Source organism: Emydura macquarii, unplaced genomic scaffold (genome assembly GCF_026122565.2).
Source record: "Emydura macquarii macquarii isolate MOO-44397 ecotype Brisbane River unplaced genomic scaffold, CSIRO-AGI_Emac_v2 contig_719, whole genome shotgun sequence".
NCBI classification, from domain to species: Eukaryota; Metazoa; Chordata; order Testudines; family Chelidae; genus Emydura; species Emydura macquarii.
Window position 1 is genome coordinate 7947177 of NW_027130856.1, and position 7105 is coordinate 7954281.

Here is a 7105-nt window from a genome sequence, read left to right on the forward strand (position 1 = left end):
TTGCTCAGAATGGGTGCTGATAGCCCAGGATCTGAGAAAGAGGTTTTGGAACAAATTGATAAATTAAGCAGTAATGAGTCACAAGAACCAGATTCACCCAAGAGTGCTGAAGGAACTCAGATATGAAATTGCAGAACTACTAACTGTGGTATTTAACCTATCACTTAAATCAGCCTGTGTACCAGATGACTGGAAAGTAGTTAATGTAATGCCTACTTTTCAAAAACACTCCAGACGCACTCTTGGCAAGTACAGGCAGGTAACCTAACTTCAGTAGACCAGGCAAATTGGTTGAAACCATAGTAAAGAATAAAATTATCAGAATCTTAGATAAACACAATATGTTGGGAAAGAGTCAACACAGATTTTGTAAAGGGAAATCATGCCTCACCAAACTATTAGAATTCTTTGAAGGGGTCAAAAGCATGTGGACAAGGGTGATCCAGTCGATAGAATGCACTTGGACTTTCAGCAAGTCTTTGACAAGGTCCCTCCCCAAAGATTTTTAAGCAAACTAAGCAGTCATGGGATAATAGGGAAGGTCCTCTCATGGCTGAGTAACTGGCTAAAAGATACAAAAGAAAGGGTAGAAATAAATGGAGAGCTTTCTCAATGGAGAGAGGTAAATAGTGGTGTCCCCCAAGGATCTATACTGGTACCTGTGCTGTTCAACAAATTCATAAACTATTTGGAAAAAGGGGGTGGACAGTGAGGTGGCAAAATTTGCAGATGATACAGAATTACTCAATATAGTTGTGTCCAAAGCTGATTGCAAAGAATTAGAAACGGATTTACAAAACTGGGTGACTGGGTGACAAAATGGCAGATGAAATTCAACATTGACAAGTGCAAAGTAAGTCACATTAGAAAAAATATTCCCAACTGTATATACAAAATTAGAGGGCCTAAATTAGATGATACCATTCAAGAAAGAAATCTTGGAGTCATTGTGGATAGTGAAGAGTGAGAAAGAGAATGACTCTGTACTCCAGTGATTAGGGCACCCACTTGGGAGAAGGGAGACCCTGGGGTCCAGTCCCCCCACTGCAATCACTCTTTCATTATTTATTCACATTGGAGAAGCTTCAGCAACAGAAAACGAGGAACGTGCCATAGCTTACTGGTGAGAGCAGTCTCCTGAGAGGCGGGAAACCTCTGTGCAAACTACAGCGTTATTGTCATACTGCCTCTCTCTCTCTCTCTTTCTTGCCCTCGGGCAGAGAAGCTGGAATTGAACCTGGGTCTCCCACATTCCACGTATGTGCTCTAGCCAGTGGGCTAAAAGTTATAAGGTGGGCACCTGCTCCTCTGGCCAGATTTTGAATGGGGCCCTATCTGGTAGCTGTCTCTCAGCACACCTACCAGACAGGACCCCGCACGTGACAGAACTGCAAATTGCTTATCCTCCCGGGGTCTTGAATCGCTTTGGGGCTTAGGTGGGAGATTAGTGTCTGGAGACCTAGAGTGAGGCAGCAGCATGCAATGCCCACAGGCTGAAAAAGAAGTGCCTAGGGAACTTTTACTTTCAAAGTTTAGGTGTGGAATGAGTTTAGGTCTGGTAGGAATTTTGTGAATCTCAGTGGAGCCAAAACTGGTACATAGCCTATGTCTAAACAGCAAAAATAAAACCCCGCAGCAGTGAGTCTCAGAGCCCAGGTCAACTGACTTGGACTCATGGGGCTTTTGTTCTGACAGGCTAAAAATAGTGGTGGAGGTGTTTGGCCTCAGGCTGGAGACCAGGTTCTGAGACTCTCTCCCCTCGCTGGGTTCCAGAACCTCAGCTCCAGCCCAAGCACAAATGTCAACATTGCTATTTTTAGCTCTGCAGCATGAGCCCCATGTCTGTCAACCGGGGCTCTGAGACTTGCTGCAAAGATTTGTTTAGCTGAAGCCTTAGGTGTCTAACCCTGGGGTTTAGGTACCTCAGGACCTTTGTGGATCTGGGCCAGACTGTCCTGAGGTTTCAGGCTGAAGGAACTCAGTAGCTTTCAGTTGGATCAGGTCCCAAATATATAGGGCAGATTGCTAGTTGGTGTGAATTGGCATAGCTTCATTGAAGTCAGTTTACACCACCTGAAGATCCTGGCTTGTAACCTTCCAATTAGTTCATTTTAAATGCTGATTGCTTTCTTTTATTTTAAATGAATATTTATTTATTATTAATTGTTATTATTATTATTTTATTAGTTTTACTTTGTTCAAGAAGATAATAAAGAAGCAAAGAGAGGCAGGCTTCTTAGAAATGGAGAATCTTTATCTCCGAGAGAGCAGTAGTCAAAACATTAAAGAGAGAAAAAAATTAGGTTAGATACTGAGATGCAGTGTTTAATTTAAGTAAGCACACTTGAAATGAGCTTCTCGAGGTAATTAGTAAAGCAGGGTCCACATAAACCCTAGGATAAGGAGGATTTAAAGATAATGTACGTCCAGTGATAGCTGCAAAACGTCCAGTGATAGCTGCTGCAGTCGCATAAGGTTATGTGTGTGCACATCTCCCCATACTCTTTTGAATGTAATTTCTTTTCTAAACCATTTTTAAAAATTCTGTTTGGAAGCAAGACAATGAGTAAATAGAATGAAAACATGCCACAGAAGTATATATGCAGCAAGTATTTCCTGGGAAAAAATAATGGTGTGTTACTGTTGAGAGATTATAATTAAATATGTAGATGGCAGGAAATTCACATTTATGGTTCTCCTATCAGCTGTAACGTGGCCCTATTGGCTTCATTTTGCTCACCCATCTCCTTGAGTTGGCCTCTAAAAGTCCTGCCTTTTAGCCATTATTACTAAAAATGAGCCCATCATCCTGAAATCCAGTCAGCTGCAAACAATCCGTTTAAAATAGCTTAAGATACTGCATCTGCCCTGCAAGCCCCTCCCTATTCTCCTATTAAAGAAAAGAAAAGAAAAGAAAAGAAAAGAAAAGAAAATCTCCCTTGTTGCTGTGTGAAAGTGAACAGGCAAAACCCCAACTTATGTACTGTATATGGAAAACTGGGAAAGGTCCCAGGACACAGGGAGCAGAGGCACTGTTATAGTGAACAGCCCCATACAGCCATGTAGGGGTGAGGGGTACAGGGCTGGAGGGCAGCATTTTGAGTGGCAAGGGCAGACTGTGTGCCATGGATGAGTTGGGTCCTATTTCCACACTAAGGGCCACATTTTAAAAGAGGTCTTACGTCCATTTAAGGTGTCTCAAGTTGGGCTGCCAAAAACTGAGGCAACCAAAATCAGCGGCCACTTCTGAAAACGTTGGCCCCAGGTCCAACAGCCTCAGGCTATCACTACATCAATAAACTGCTCTCTCATACTGTGACAGAACTAAGGATAAGGAGGTCACGGCTTGTGTGACTTCCAGAGACCTCCATGACATTTTCTCTTCAGCTGGCGGAGGGACTGGAGCTGTCAGTTGGCAGGGGCCCTGGAGCTACCAGCAGCAGGCCTCGCTGGACAGGAGACTCTGCAGCTCTCAGCCTCTGTGAGCGGTGGGGGCCTTCGCAGCTCTGAGCAGCCCTGGGATGGGAGGGAAGGCTGGAGTTCTGAGCCATTGCAGGCGGTGGGGGAACCTGGCAGCTCAGATCTGGGCCCCAGCCAAGCCGCTGTGGGTAGCAGGTGGACCTGGCAGCTTCCTGCCAACGCTAGCGATGGAGGGAGCCCAGAGCTCTGAGTTGCTTCAGCCAACGGGGGCCCCAGCAGCTCTGAGTGGCCCCAGGTGTCCAGAGGACCCTGGACGGTGGGGTCCACCCAGGGCTCCGAGCTGTCGCGGGCTGCGGGGAGCCCCACAGCTCCCTTTTGTGGGCAGTAGAGGGAGCTCAGAGCTCCAAGCCACCGTGGGTAATGGGGAGACCCCAGAGCTCCCAGTCATAGAGGGAACCTGGTGCTCTAAGCTGGGACCCTGGAACTCCCTGTGCTGTGGGCAGTGGGGGGATCCCGCAATTCCCAGCTGCCATGCGGGGAGCTGGTGGTCCAAGCTGGGACACCAGAACTCCCTGACTGCGGGTCGCCAAGGGTGTCCGGAGCGCCTAGCCGCTGTGGGTAATGGGCGGGCACCCAGTGCTCCTAGCCAGTCCCTGCAGATCCCAGGCCAGGGGGTGCCCAGAGTTCTGAGCTTCTGTGTGGAGCAGGTGACCCTGGTGGTGGAGCTCTGAGCTGCCAGGGCAGGGTTGCTGGATACCACCCCCCTCTCCTGCAGCAGGGCTTGGGCTCTCATCCCCGTCAGCTCTATTTTGTCATGGTTGTTTTTAGTAAAAGTCAGGGAGGGGGTCACAGTTCTGTGAATTTTTGTTTACTGACCGTGACCTGTCCTTGACTTTTACTAAAAATAACAGTGACAAAATCTTAACCCGAGACATAACCAAAGTGTCAAGAGCTGCAGCCATACCTGTATTTTATTTTCTTTAAAATATTTTATTAGCTTAGTATCCCTCCTCTTCAGAAAGCAAAATATGGCAACATAGTGGCAATATGGCGATTAATTACACTTTTCCATTTTACAGTAATGAATTGTGAAGGGCATTTATTTAACAAGCCCCTTTTGAAGCTTTTGTACATGATTGCAAATGACACGTGTGACGTCCAGCAGTCCTTTCTTTTGCATAATGGTCACAGATTATACTTAGGAAAAGTAACATGGAAGTAAAGTGACAGCTCCAGTCACTTAATGAGAAGTTTATTAAGAAACTAGCACTGATTATCAGCTGCAAATTAGCCATAATGTGAGTAATCAGCAGAGATGTCACATTGGTGGAAGAAAGATGATAAACAGCAGAATGCTCATCCCTATGCTAATCAAAAAATACCTACAGCTCATTACAGGATATCATTTGCAGGAATCCAGGGATATAGGATTAGGAAACATGTTTTTGGAGAATGCATTCATCAATATCACCACATATATCTTTATGCTTTATTTGGTATATCATAGCAATGTAATAAAAGCATTTATATCTGTTACACAGATGAGACAGGCAATAGCTATAATTTATGAAAATTAAATTAGATTTTGAACCTCTAATATTTTGAAAGAACAGGTAAACAAATGACACTGATTTAAATGTATTATTTTACCAATACCATGCAAATGTTTACAAAATGTTTACAAAATGTTTACAAATCACAGTTGTAAAAAGCCCATGTTACAGTTAATTCTCAGTGTCCTTAATTATTTCAAATATCTTATTCATTATTTAATATTACAGTATTTCTGAGAGGCCTCAATCTGAGGTCCAAGTCCCATCGTGCTAGGTGCTGTACAAACCTATAGCAGTCCTGCTTCTAAAGAGCTTACAGTCTTGTTTAATTATAATACACAGCAGGTGGCTGAAACAAATAAATGGTTTGGGTGGGAGAGAGGAAGGAAGAGGTCAGAGTCAGAGTGATAGTAATTTAAGCATGTTTAGCCATAAGAACAACCAGCCATGCTCAACTGCTATTACAAGTTTCTGGTTAGTATTGTAGTAAATCAATGACTGGTGCTGTGAACTTGTTATGCTCTTTTTAATAAGTATGATTTTTTTTTCACTGAAGATGCTGTGCTGTCTGACAATATTTCCCACCTTTTACATTTGAAATCATTACAGAGAATAATTAGTCCTGCATTCAGAGCTCCTTTTATACTCTCCCCTCCCCCACCCCACTCGTGAAGTCACAGGACAGAATCTATTCCCCGAATGAGCTGAATAGTTCTGTAAACTTGGCAGCATTAGAGAAGCTCAACAGCTCTTTTGAGAGCTGAGTTCTTTAGTCATGTCCATGTGTTAGCCTGTCCCTATAATTATAATTATTTCAAGCAGTACTTGGCACAATTCTGTCTGTGCTCTCTTTGTAAATGGAGGGTGGGAGGCTCAGTTTACTGTGATAAGGGGCTCAAAGCTGTGCCATTGAACTCAATAAGAGTTTTACTATTGACTTCTCTGGAAGCAGGACTGGGTCTGAAATTGGTGAAGCTTTCATTTTTCTTTTCTTCCAGAGATGGCTTAGATTCTCCGTATTTGGTTAACCAATAAGTGTCTACGTTGACCCCTATCCGTTAAAGAAGTTTTCTCTATGCTAAAGAAAAGACAGGCTATATCTCCAGGATGACTCAAGGTACAGCTTGTGTCTGAGGTTAAGAAAAAGATATGCTGCTTCCTAGGATTCTGAATGCTTCTCTTTTATGTACGCAGAGGGAGAAAACTTACCTGACCAGTGAACTTTTCTTCTGAAATGAAAACCGACTGACAAAGACCAGAGAATTTCTTTTTCCACTGTGGCCAGATGTTTTTGTAGGACACTTGCAAAATGATTTTTTAATCTACAAAACAATTTGTCCACATGGATTTTGTCTCTTTCTAATCAAATCTGCTCATTTTAATCAGTTTTCGTCTTTAGCAACATGTCGTGTACCCAATGTGTGATTCATATGTGGGGCACAGACCTCGCTGTTGCAAAATAAATATGAGAATGGGACTCTGATCAACAGAAAAAACATGTATTTGGCCTTTGGCATCAGCAACAGCCTGAAACATCAGTTATAATACCATGAAATATTTACAGTTTCTAGTTTCATGATACCTTAATAAAGCAACTGGATTTTAATTACTACAAGGCTTTTCATTTAATAATTTCTTTATAAAATGGAGATTGCAATTTTTGGTCAATTTTTTTATTTAAGTGTCAGCTGCACACGTGAATACCTTCTGTTAAACCACCTTGGTGCAACAAGAGGTAGCATAACGTGTTTCTTTAGTCCAGGGAACTCTGGTAAAATTAAACTGGGGATTTTGTTCACCAAGTTGAATAGGGCTGAGAGCAGGACACGGATCAAAACATCCAGGTTATAGCGATCTGTAGAAACAGTTTAGGACAAGGCTGTTTGCTTAATCTCTTGGATGTATTGTGAGCACTCCATGAAAACAACTGCTGTGGGCGATTTGGGGGGATCAAAGGGAACAATGCAAGGAGCAAGAACGGACTTTGCTCCAGGTCCTGTTGCATGTTTCTTGCACGACAATAGGGGCTAGATCCACAAAGAGGACTCAGGCTCAGCATTGCACTGCCTAATGTTAGGCACCCAGCCATCCACTGGAATCTACAGCCCTGTGTTAGATGCCCAGGGTCCCTA

At 43.4% G+C, this 7105-nt stretch overlaps 1 long non-coding RNA gene across 1 annotated transcript; it reads left to right on the forward strand.

Annotated features, from left to right (window-relative positions):
* The first annotated feature begins 5376 nt into the window (after positions 1-5376).
* Positions 5377-6519, forward strand: LOC137149295 (uncharacterized). The gene is made up of 3 exons (XR_010918729.1): positions 5377-5447; positions 5972-6090; positions 6168-6519. It is a non-coding gene; the product is annotated as an uncharacterized lncRNA (long non-coding RNA).
* The last annotated feature ends 586 nt before the right edge of the window (positions 6520-7105 follow it).